At 36.8% G+C, this 13,159-nt stretch overlaps 1 pseudogene; it reads right to left on the reverse strand.

The window, feature by feature from the left end:
• Positions 1 to 12,308: 12,308 nt before the first annotated feature.
• Positions 12,309 to 12,724, reverse strand: LOC130456906 (clathrin light chain A-like; annotated as a pseudogene).
• Between the last annotated feature and the right edge of the window lie 435 nt (positions 12,725 to 13,159).

The raw sequence follows: 13,159 nt of genomic DNA on the forward strand, positions 1-13,159 counted from the left end.
GATTTTCTTTGGAGGTTATCTTTCATTCTCTTTACCTCATCTTTCATCTCCTTTGCCTCATCTTTTGTCTTCTTTGCCTCATTGTTCATCTCCCTTGCCTCATTTTCAAGCGGGTTGATTTTGGCTTTCAAGATACTATTTTCTGTTTCCAGATGACTTATCTTAGTTTTTAAGTTCTTTTCCCAATTGTCTTCAGCCTCTCTTAATTGTGTTTTGAATTGTATTTTGAGTTCTTCCAAAGCCTGTATCCAATTCACTGGGTTTTCTGTTTTATTGTTTGATGTTCCTTCCTTCTCTGTTCCATTTGCTCATTGTTCATTGCCTGTATAGAAGCTGTCAATTGTAATTTCTTTTTTCTTTTTCTGTTGTTTGCTCATATTTACCCCTTCTTTACTCCCTGCAGTTGTCTGTGCTCTTGCTCCTCTCTGTCTTTTTTTTAAATTTTGGTTTTGGGGTTTTCTGTCAGTCTTTCCTCTTGGAGCTTTGTCAGGAGACCTCTCAGGGTAGTCTGTGGGTGTGGGTGTGGGTGTTGGAGCTTGAACTTCCCTGACCTCTGAAGATTTTTGATGGGATTAAGTCCAGCTGGGTTGGGCTGGAAGTGCCCTGAGGCCAAAACCTCCTGGAAGGCAGGAGCAATATGGAGGGTCTCCACTGCTGTGACCAGGCTGCCTGCTCTGTGCTCCCTCTCCAGCTCCTTCCCCAATGCCTATGTTTGATGCTCTGAGCCTGGCACAGCCCTGCCCACAAGGTACTCCCTCCAGACCTGCACCTTTGCCCAACCAGAGGCTCCCGTTGCCACTGGAGGCTGTAATTTTTTTCTAAGTCTTGCTTGGTTTAAAAATCTTTCCTTTTCCAAAGGTCTGACATGCATACTATTCTTTGTTCATCTAATTTACTTATAGTTTCTTTCTTTATGTTCAAGTCATTCACCCATTCTAAGTTTATCTTGGTGTAGGGTATGAGATATTGATCCAAACCTAATCTTTCCCACACTGTGTTCCAATTTTCCCAGTATTTTTTTTTTTATCAAATAATGGATTTTGGTCCTAAAAGCTGGGATCTTTGCGCTTATCATAGACTGTTTTTCTGAGGTCACTTACCCCAAGTCTATTCCACTGATCCTCCTTTCTGTTTCATAGCCAGTATATTGTTTTGATGACCACTGCTTTATAGTATAGTTTGAGATCTGGTGCTGCAAGGCCACTTTCCTTCACATTTTTTTCATTATTTCCCTGGATATCCTTGATCTTTTGTTCTTCCAAATGAACTTTGTTATGTTTTTTTCTAATTCAGTAAAAAAGTTTTTTGGTAGTTTGATGGGTATGGCACTAAATAATTAAATAATTTTGGGTAGAATGGTCATTTTTATTATGTTAACTCATCCTACCCATGAGCAGTTAATGCTTTTCCAATTGTTCAGATCTAGTTTTAATTGTGTGAAAGTGTTTTGTAGTTGTGTTTATATGAGTGTTATTCTTTATGATCAGGTGGAATTTATACCAGGAATGCAAGGATGGTTCAATATTAGGAAAACCATCCACATAATTGACCATATTAACAAGGAGACCAACAAAAATCACATGATTATCTCAATAGATACAGAAGAAGCCTTTGACAAAATACCATATTCATTCCTATTGAAAACACTAGAAAGTATAAGAATAGAAGGATCTTTCCTAAAAATAATAAACAGTATATATTTAAAACCATCAGCAAGCATCATTGGCAATGAGGATACATTGGAAGCCTTCCCAATAAGATCAGGAGTGAAACAAAGATGCCCATTATCACCTCTATTATTTAACATTGTACTAGAAATGTGAGAAGTATCAATTAGAGAAGAAAAAGAAATTGAAGGTATTAAAATGGGCAATTAGGGGAACAAGTTATCACTCTTTGAAGATGATATGATGGTCTACTTAAAGAATTTTAGAGAATCAACTAAAAAGCTAGTGGAAATAATCAATAACTTTAGCAAAGTTGCAGGATACAAAATAAACCCATATAAATCATCATCATTTCAATATATTTCCAACATATCCTGGCAACAATATCTAAAAAGAGAAATTTCATTTAAAATCACCCCAGAAAATATAAAATACTTTGGAATCTGCAAGGACAAACACAACTACAAAACACTTTCCACACAACTAAAACTAGATCTAAACAATTGGAAAAACATTAATTGCTCATGGATAAGAAGAGCTAACATAATAAAAAAGTACAATCCTACCCAAATTAATTTGCTTATTCAGTGCCATACCTATAAACTTTTTAGTGAATTAGAAAAAAAAACTATAATAAAGTTCATTTGGAAGAACAAAAGATCAAGAATATCAAGGGAAAAATGAAAAAAATATGTGAAGGAGGGGGGCCTAGCAGTTCTGAATCTTAAACTATACTATTAAGTAGTGGTCATCAAAACAATATGGCACTGATTAAGAGACAGAGGAGAAGATCAGTGGAATAGATTTGGGGTAAATGACCACAGCAATACAGTGCATGATAAACCCAAAGATTCCAGCTTTTGGGACCAAAATTCCCTATTTGACAAAAACTGCTGGGAAAATTAGAAAGAAGTATGGGAGAGATTCAGTTTAGATCAACATATCACACCCTACAGAAAGATAAATTCAGAAAGGGTGAATGACGTGAACATGAAGAAGGAAACTGTATGTAAATTAGGTGAACACAGAATAATATACCTGTCAGATCTATGGGAAAGGAAATTTTTCAAGTCTAAGTAAGAGTTAGAAAAAATTATAAAATGTAAACTAAATAATTTTGATTGCATTACATTAAAAAGGTTTTGTACAAACAAAAACAGTCCAAACAACATTAGAAGGGATGCAATAAATTGGGAAAAATTTTTATAATTAAAACCTCCGACAAAGGTCTAATTACTTAGTTTTATGAGGAGCTAAATCAATTGTAAAAAAACCAAGCCATTCCTCAATTGGTAAATGGGCAAGGGACATGAATAGGTAATTTTCAGATAAAGAAACCAAAGCTATCAATAAGCACATGAAAAAGTGTTCTAAATCTCTTATAATTAGAGAAATGAAAATTAAAACAACTCTCAGGTACCACTTCACACTAACAGATTGGATAACATGACAGCAAAGGGAAGTAATCAATGTTGGCAGGGATGAGGAAACATTGGTACATTAATGCATTGCTGGTGAGGTTGTGAATTGATCCAACCATTCTGGAAGACAATTTGGAGCTATGCCCAAAGGGCTTTAAAAGACTGACTGCCCTTTCATCCAGTCATACCCACTCCTGGGTTTATACTCCAAAGAGATCATAAGGAAGAAGACTTGTACAAAAATATTTATAGCCATGCTTATTATGGTGGCCCCAAATTGGAAAACGAGGGGATGCCCTTCTATTGGGAATGGCTGAACAAATTGTGGTATATGTTGGTGATGGAATACTATTGTGCTAAAAGGAATAATAAAATGTAGGAATTCCATGTGAACTGGAACGACCTCCATGAATTGATGCACAGTGAAAGGAGCAGAACCAGGAAAACATTGTACATAGAGACTGATACACTGTGGTACAATCAAACATAATGGACTTCTCAACTAGCAGCAATGCAATGATCCAAGACATTTCTGAGGGACCTATGAGAAAGAACACTATCCACATCCAGAGAAAGAATTGTGAGAGTAGAAATACAGAAGAAAAACAACTGCTTGATCATATTGGTTGATGGGGATATGATTGGGGATTTAGACTCTAAAGGATCACCCTAGTACAAATATCAAAAATATGTAAATGAGTCTTGATCAATGATACATGTAAAACCCAGTGGAATTTCAAGTTGGTTATGGGAGGGGTTTGGGAGGAGAGGAGGGAAAGAACATGAATCATGCAACCATGGAAAATTTTTATTTATTATTCAATTAAATAAAATGTTTTTAAAAGAAAGGTGAATTTGGGAAATGGGAAGTTGGTGAATCTGGCTTGGATTTCTATAATATGGCTTAAATTAACAACAAAAAAAGAAATATGATGGAATTTCATGTAGAAGAAAAAGAATGTTATTAATTGGTGATATTAAGAAAGGCTTGGCATTTGAATTATCACCTAAGCTGGTGCTTTTAAGGAAACTGGGAATTCTGTCAGGAAAAAGTGAGGAGCAAGTATAAACTAATCATCAGTGATCATTTATACAAAAATGCAGACTTTGGCAGGTGAAATGTAGTGTAATGGGAACAGGTAACAGATTGGCTTGGTTATAATGGAGAATGCAGGAAATGGGATAATATGACATAACTCTTTGGAAGACATTAAATTTTAGGAGTAAGAATTTGTATTTTTTCTTTGAAGAAATGAGGATCCTGATTTTTGAATTTTTCCCTTCCCTAGTCCCCCTCCCCCTTACAACCAATGTCATTTGGAATTTATAGGAACCAATAGCCTAAAAATTCAAAATGAGAAAAGGCAAGTTTTTCCTCTTCTTGATCCCTAAGCCTGATGATTTGGGTCTGTGGGAAAATCATGGCAAAAGCAAATTGCTCACACCTCATTTATCCCTAGGGGATGTGATAAAAATTATGGAGTATAACAGACCTGTTTCCCTGGGTGAAGGTATGTTTGGTTGACTCAATGTCTCCACCCTGTTCATAGGACATCTATTGAAAAATGGAAATATCCTTAGCTCCCCATCATCACTGGCATTAAAGATTCCTTCCAGATTTCAGGCTACTGATAGTTAACTGTCTGACATTTTCCCAATGGCAAAAGTCCTTTCCAGGAAAAGCTTCAGGTTCATCTAGGCGGAATCAAGGAAATTCTGGCATAAGGTAAAGTTGAGTGGTCTCTCATGCAAAAGATACAATGAGGTTTTCTTGGACATAGCAAATTTTAGTGGATACTAAGATGAAAGAGAGAGGAAATAGAGGCTAGAAAACACCTAAGAAATAGAGAAATTAGAGAGTTTACTTTGTAAGATAGAACTTACTTGCACGTACAATGGAGAATAAAATTGTTGGATACATCATATTTGCTCTGATGCTACAACAATAAGACAATGGTATGGTAGGAAGACCACTAGATTTAGAAAGAAAAGATGTATCAAAATTCTAATCCTATCTCTTAACTATATGAGATTTGGGCCATGTCACTTCCATTCTCTGGGCCTTCATCTATAAAATGAAAGTGCTGAACAAGATAATTGCTCTAATAATTTCTAACTCTATAATCTTTTTTTCCCTATGATGTCACAGCTTTTTAGACTTAACAGCACCCCAACCACTATCAAGTTAAATATATAAATGAGGAATCTCTTCTAAAAATACCTGACAAATCATAATTCAATCCCCTCTTGAAGACATCCAATGAGAGAAAACCCACAACTTCCTGGGGCAACCCACTTCACTGTTAAGGATAATTTTAGTTGTTGGGAATTTTTCTTGATATCCAACATAAATCTGCCTTTTTGTACCTCCTATATATTCCTCTTTGACTAATCAAAATGAATCTCATGTGATTATCCATTGTACTCTTGACTGTCATAAACTGTCATAAACCCTCTGGGATTCCTCTTCTGCAGTTTAAATACCCCTAGTGCCTTTTCCCAATCATCACAAGTCATGGCTTCAATACCTTATACAAACATGGTAACCCTACCCTGGATGGAATGTCTTTACTTGTGAAACTCTGTATTAAACACTGTATTTCAGATGTAATTTGATTAGAATAGAGTTCAGTGGAAAAATCATTTCTTTATTCCTGGGAGTTTCTTTTATTTTTAATTTCTCAAGTTGCATTAGTCTTTTGGACTTCCTTATCACACTATTGATTTAAATAGAACCAGAGTCCAACAAAACCTTCATGTTCCTTTCAGATAGTCTTTCATACTGTGCTTCTTTTCCTTACTGGCAGAAATCAGAATGAGTACTCTTTGGAAAACACATTTGAGGACTGTTAAAAAACTGTAGTAGTCCAAATGCAGTGCCCTCCTGGGAAAATTCAGTTTCTCTGTTTTAAGATACTATCACTAGACCTTCAAGAGAGGTTATATGAATTGTTCAAGAGTTATAACACAAGCAATGAGTTCCCTTTTTTAAATTACAACTCAAATCTTCTTTACTTCAAATCCAGTGCTCTGTTTACTATGCCACCAAATTACCTCATTGTAGATAGAAAATACGAGATCCAGTATGAAATCATTGCCACAGACAGAATAGCATTGTCACCAGTGTCACAATGGAAAGAATACTAGTCTTATAATTATAGTGCCTAGATTCAATCCCAAACTTTGCCTTAGTGGCTACAAACCAAGCCCCATGAGGATTAAGTGCCCTTTTTAAAGAAGTAAGATCCTATGTTGAATGAGTCTCAATTAATCCCTGCCACAATTGTTATTAACTAGGGGAATATGGCAAACAGAAAAAAAAGCAGGGCTCTCTTCTGGTGTGAGGTTATTGGTTTTTTTCAGGACTTCTAGAAGTAGATTTGGAGTGGGCAAGAAATAGAACAGGATCTGAGAAGAGCAAAAAATAATATGGAAATGGGAACTTTTGAAAAGGCATGAAATAATGGGAAGGTGGTGAGAAATGTTAGTTGTTCCATGGATAAAGAGGCCAAGAGGAGAGTGCATCATTTGGTCCAGGAACAGTAGAGGAGAGGCAGCAGACATTGCTGGAATGGATGTTAAAAGGGGGAATAATCCTAGGGAAAGTGGCCATGACTTTAAGGTGTTCCAAATCAGAATGCTTTGATTTGATTTGATTTGAACCTTCTTGGGTTCTCTTGATAGCTTGAATTCATATAGAGCCTTGAGGGGAACAAGGAACTTAATTTATACAATTTCATTTGCTCCTTATGAAGGAGATATATGAATAATAACATCTTTATTTTACATGTAAGGTTATTCCCCCTTAGAATTCATAAAGCTGAAGATCAGAAGGGAACAAAAATAGAGATAGGGAAATGTAAAAGGAAAGAAAGCTCTTTGAGATAAAAGGGAAACATTTTATTCCTTAGAACACTCTGAGGCTTGAAAAATCCAAAAGTATATGAAAAGGCTAGGTATACAATGAAAATTCCAACAATGAATATTCCCATAGGGCACAGACTCTCCTCATCCCCAGGCATTCATCTTCTTGGACTCCAAAGAATTCTGGGAATTTAACTACTGATCATCCTAAGTGAAAGTATAATCCTTTACTCAGAGGACTTTCTCTGCTCCACAAAGGATCTTCAATCAGAGAAATCAAAGAAACTTCAGCTCTTCACCCAAAATTCTTAGAGGTGAGCAATGTAAGGGTCAAGGCTCTGAAGGAATTAGAGAGAAGGAATCCCTTGCTAATCATTAATGTTCATACTTTCAACTCAGATTGTGTGATTCTGTAACCCTTAAACCACATCAAGGTATTGCTTTTCTCATTACTCTTTAATAATTCCACATTTCTGAAAGTAGATTACGCTTTGTTGGGGAGGTAACTGGGATGACAGAACATGAGATGTCTCTGCTTCTTCTGGGCAGGACTTTCCAGTCCTATAAAGGGGCTCTTACAGAAATCACAGCTATCCACTCACTGGCTACCTGGTTCCTCATATGTTTGTAGTATTTGGTGGATCTGAGATTCTTCAGGGCTAATCTTGGGGTTTGGATTTTTCATGGAGGTTGAATATTATTTGAAGCCATTTGGTGGAGTGGAGAAGGCATTTGTCTACAAATAAGAAACCTTATTTTGGGGGTTCTTATCCATCCTTTGTCTTTAATTAGGTATCTTAAGGAAGTCAGTGACTTCACCTGGCTAATCCTATGACAGATTCCTTTGGCATCAGTTTTTTTTCTCTATAAAAAGTAATCTTTGGGGGCAGCTGGATGGCTCAGCAGGTTCAGAGCCAGGCCTAGAGACTGGAAGTCCCAGGTTCAAATCTGGCCTCAGATACTTTCCAGCTGTGTGACCCTGGGCAAGTCACTTAGCCTCCATTGCCTAGCCCTTACCACTCTTCTGCCTTGGAACCAATAGATATTATTAATTCTAAGATGGAAGGTAAGGGTTTAAAAAAAAGTAATCTTTGCTTCTCAGCCTTTCGGCTAAAATCAAGTCTGTCTCTAAAAGGTGATCTTGAAGATTCCTTTATGCTTTTATGTATGATTTTATAAAGGACTATAAATAGATAGTTTCATATTAAATATCTGAGATGTCTTTGTGGACCACTTTTCATTTGTCCTAATTGACTGAAATTTTCCTTTAAAAGCCACAATCAGAAATATAAAGATCTAAGTTTAAATTTTAGATATGTCATTAATTTTCTATTTCAGGTATTAAATCAATACATATTTATTAATTAGTTAAGCCCTTGTTATATTTTATATATTACATAAGAAGTTTACCTGTGCAGAATATATGATCTTTCTCTAAGTTTTTTGGTTCTAGGTCTTAACTTTATCATCTGTAAAATGAAATAGTTCTACTAGATAATCTCTGCTTCCTTCAAGTTTTTGACTTTAGAGATCATATTATCCAAGTATTTTCATTTTTCTTTACCACCACAATTGGTGCAAAAGTAAAACTATGATGCGTGTGTTGGAAGCATGTTTGAAAGGTCCTAAGTGAATTTGGATCTGTTGCCCTGGGTCCAAATCCTAACTTTGTCACCTGTATGGCCTTTAATTTATTGGACCTCTGATACTTCATTTACAAAAAGAGGGAATTAGATGAGATGCCCTCTAAAATTCTTTTCAGCTTTTAATTTTCATCCTATTCTCAAATGAAGTTACTGTGGGGAGCTTTTCTCATATAATAGTACCATGAAGAAGGTAAGTAAACAGGATGGTCTCATTATGCCTATTTTAGAGATGGGAAAACCAAGTCTCAGAGAGTTTAAATGACTATCACAAGGTGATATACCTAGTAACTGTCAGATCCAGGGTTTGAAGTCAGGTCTTTTAACTCTGATCCTAGTGGTCATTTCAGTAGCTCCAAATTTAATCTAAATGCCTTTTGAAATCATGCCCTTCTTCAGTAGGAGAGCTCAGAGATTCTTGTTCTTGAAAGTACCTGACTGTAAGTACTGTCATCTATTTTTTTCAGATTCACCAAAATCCAGGATAGATTTTCTACCGGCAGCAGCAGCAGGAGCAATGCCCACAGCCCCACCAGTCCATGTATCCCAGAGTCATGACCACCCAAGAGCCCTGAGCCATGCCCTTCATAACAGAGCCAGTAGAAATATCCCCATGCCCTCCACCCTGCCAGTAGCAGTGAAAGATGCAGGCAGCACCACAAAACAAGAAGATTGAACATTCCTGTGAAGACTCAAACTCCTTCCTGCTCTCTCTGACCCTCCATGCTCCTCTGCCCTTGATCTGACATGGATGGACAGTTTGGTAGAAGTTTTTTTCTCCTGAAGTTGTAGTCTTTTCAGAAATAAGTTCTCTATTCCATTCCCTTTTCCCAGTCCAAGCCCCATACCTTGAGGCACGAGAGACAACAGAAAAATCACCAACCTACTTATTGCTAAGTTACAGAAAAGAGAACCCTGAGAGACCAGATTCCTTGGTCTCTTAATACTGAGTGAACTCTCCTCTGGGCTATATGCCATGGTTTGGGGAGTGATTTCTATCCCTTGAGCCCTTGTAACTCTCTTCACTGCTCCAAATAAAACCTATGTTTTATGGGGGGGGGACTTGAATTGTTTTTCTCTTGCTTTACCAGCCCTCACCCCCAATTTGTCAGATGGTGTCAGCTCTTTCCAGCTCAGTATTTTCTATGCACATTTCATGTTAAGTCTAGACTCTTTCTATTCATTCAAAGTCAAATGAAAATGGATCCCAAGGGGCAGAATTATTGACTTTTAAAACTACAACTAAGCATTATCTATGTTGTATTGTATTTTTATTTATTTCATTAAATATTCCCCTATACATTTTAATCTGTTTCAGGTTGCACTGGGGAATGCTATTTTTGTCCATTGAGCTAATCCAATCCAGTGGATGTGAGGTGGAATATTAGGGTTGTTTTAATATGATAGTTTTGTGATCTGAGTTTCATTCCTCTATATTCAATGCTGGGAATAACAGGAACAGTTCATGTTATGTATCACTTCTTGGCTTTCCAGATTTTTTATGTCCCTTACTTTTTCTTGTTATCAGCCCTATAAAGTGGACAAGACTGAGATGATTAACTTAATTTGTCTGATAATACGACTGAGAAACCATGAGGCTGTATAATTTGCCCCAAAGTCACACTGTGAGTAAATGGTTGGTTAGGGATGCAAATCCCAATCTTGTTTCTATGTCTAGTGGTTTATTTTTTTAATTAAATTTTATTTCATTTTCAGATCCCTGTTTTCTCCTTTTTATCTCTTCTTCCAACTAAAAAAGCAGGAAAAATCCTATTATATTATGCATATTCTAATAAAAGAAATTCCTTTATTGACCATATTGCACTCTGGGTTCATCAAGTCTTTATGAAGAAGTGGATAGCTTATTTCCTATTGAGACCTCTGGAATTCTGACTGTTTTTTTTTTTTTTCATACTGATCAAGGTAATATTATAGTCTTTAAAAGTTATTTGCCTCTACAATATTACTATCATGTAAATTATTATCCTATTTGTACTGATTTGATTTTACATGAGTCTGTATGGATCATCCCAGATTTCTCTGAAACCATCCCTTTCATCATGTCTCATATTGCAACTATATTGCATTACAAAAACATACCATAACCATTCACCAACTGTGGGTACTGTAATGATTAAAATAGTTGAGGTTATAAACTGTAGTGATTAAAATAGTTGAAGAATTAAATTGTTGTAGATAAAAGAGTGGATGAGTAAATTGTGACTGCAGAAAATACGTTTTCAAGACAGTGTCTTATTTTAAATCAAATATAAGGTGGTCGCCAGGGAAATATTCCCAATTATGAAATATACCCAAGTCAACTGGATTTTATAGAGATTTTAATTAATACAAATGTGGAATTAAGAAAATGAGAGAGAATAAGAAAGGAATAAGTATGAAGGGCCTTAGCCGAAAGGTCTAGACCTGAGTCTTAAGAGAGAGATCAGTCAGTCTTTAATCACTCACCACAAGATCTGTCCAAGCAAGAATATAGACACCAGTTCAGCCAGCCATCCTTCTCCAGAGAGGGATTCTTCTGACTGTCTCTTAGACTCAGGTTTTCCTCTCCTTATAAAGGGAATTTTCTCCTTTGTCACCTCCCCTAAATTCTTACATCTACTAATCACAGTAGACGGTTTTCAAAGGACAGACCATTCTTAGTTCACACCTGAGTAGACTAATCTTTTGAATCTCTGAGTAAGTTTTCACCTCTTTGCTCCTTGTAAATTCACAAGTTGCCAGACCTTTATAGGTACTTAGCACCCTTTTGTATTAGTTCTAAAAATAGGCATAACTTAAGAAATTTTTGTCTTACTATAAGTGTGGGTTTAAGTACTTTTCATTGTTCAGCAAAGAGTTTACAACTTTATCTTTCCCTAGGGCAGACTTAAGTAGGGGTGGAGTAGAGGTCTTACATTCCTGATCTAAGTAGAGTTCTCACATTCCTGATCTAAGTACCTTCACTGCCCAAATGGGGAATGGTCCCAATGGGGAATGGTCTTAACCCAACCTAATGAAGTAGGGTCTGGGAATGTTTTAAGGTTCACAGTACCCTGTTATTTTCCAATTTCTTGTCACCATAGGATGAGCTGATTCAAATATTTTTGTACTTATTGTACTCTTTCCTTTTTATTTGATGTCTTTTGAGTATAGACCTCTGTCGCTGTCACCAAACTGCTCAGAACTTCATATTTCTAATTTCCTTGGCACACTGGACACTTAGAAATTCTGGTGACTCACTTTAAAAAAAAACCCTTATCTTCTATCTTAGAATAGTGCTATGTATTGGTTCTTAGGCAGAAGAGTGGTAAGGGCTAGGCAGTTGGGATTACTGACTTGCTAGGAAGTGTCTGAGGCCATGTTTGAATCCAGGACCTTCTGACTCCAGGCCTGGCTGTCTATCACTGAATCACCTAGTTGTCCCTATTTCTCCCCACTGCCTCTTTTTTTTTTACTATTTGAAAGAGAATGTCATTATCTCTTTGGTTGAAAATGACAATGCACAAAACCACAAGAAACTATTGTCCTGTAGTTTCTCTCTTCTCTCCCACTTGCAGTGCCAGGGAACAGTTTGAAGAAAACAGGCAATCACAATGATCAACTCTAAAGACAAGAGGTTTGGTCCAAAAGAGCCCAACATAAGTAATCCAATAACTGTGAACAGCTTCACTGAGTAAGATTAATATATTGCAGTGTTTTTATTGGGTTTCTCCTTAGTAAACCAGGAGAGCCTACTTGAGGGAGATGAAGACTGAGCACCTGCAGGGACACATCCTTAACCTGCTTCCTAGACTTGGGGTTAAAGACACACATTGAAGAAGTCTCTTCAATGTAACTTACAAAAGTTTTTTTCAATTGACCTGTTACTACTTTTGTTATTTTTTTTTGTAGCTGTTCATTCTTACAATTCTTTTATTCCTTTTTCTTTCCACTCTATTTCTTGCTTCTGAGAATTAACATCAACGACTTTCAGACATTCCAATTGTTCTTTACAGATACAGATACTCTCTGGTTCTGACTGTAATCAAGTAACTTGTGAAATAGCTGTGTAAGTATTGGTGGGACCTTCCTTTTTTATTTGTAGATCAAGTTCATTTCCAGATATATTGGCAAATACACACAAACACATACACACACCATACACACATTATTGGCCAACACACACACATAACACACATGCACACATTAGTAGTAGTAGTAGTGGTAGTCTCTCGGTGATCGAGAATGACTATTGTCTTTGTGCAGTTTCATCTATGGTGTACCCTCATGTGGCTTTGGAGTCCAAAGGCTGAGGCGCAGAGTTTGTGGCACATGGGACATGGGACTCCAGTTGTTATGGGAGGTGCGGTTGTGGCCAGGTGTCGGCGTTCACGCGCAGCGGCAAGACGTCAACGTCGCTCATCTTCAGAGGTGGCGGCGGCATGGTTAATGTGGGTTCACCAGCTGTTTCTGTCAGAGGCAGCGAGTTCTAGTTGCTTTGGTGTAATGCCAGCCCACTTCAAGTTGGACTTTAGCTGATCCTTGAATCTTTTCTTTGGTCGACCTTGTTTCCTGAGTCCAGCTG

This window comes from Monodelphis domestica, chromosome 2 (assembly GCF_027887165.1).
Source record: "Monodelphis domestica isolate mMonDom1 chromosome 2, mMonDom1.pri, whole genome shotgun sequence".
Taxonomy (NCBI): domain Eukaryota; kingdom Metazoa; phylum Chordata; class Mammalia; order Didelphimorphia; family Didelphidae; genus Monodelphis; species Monodelphis domestica.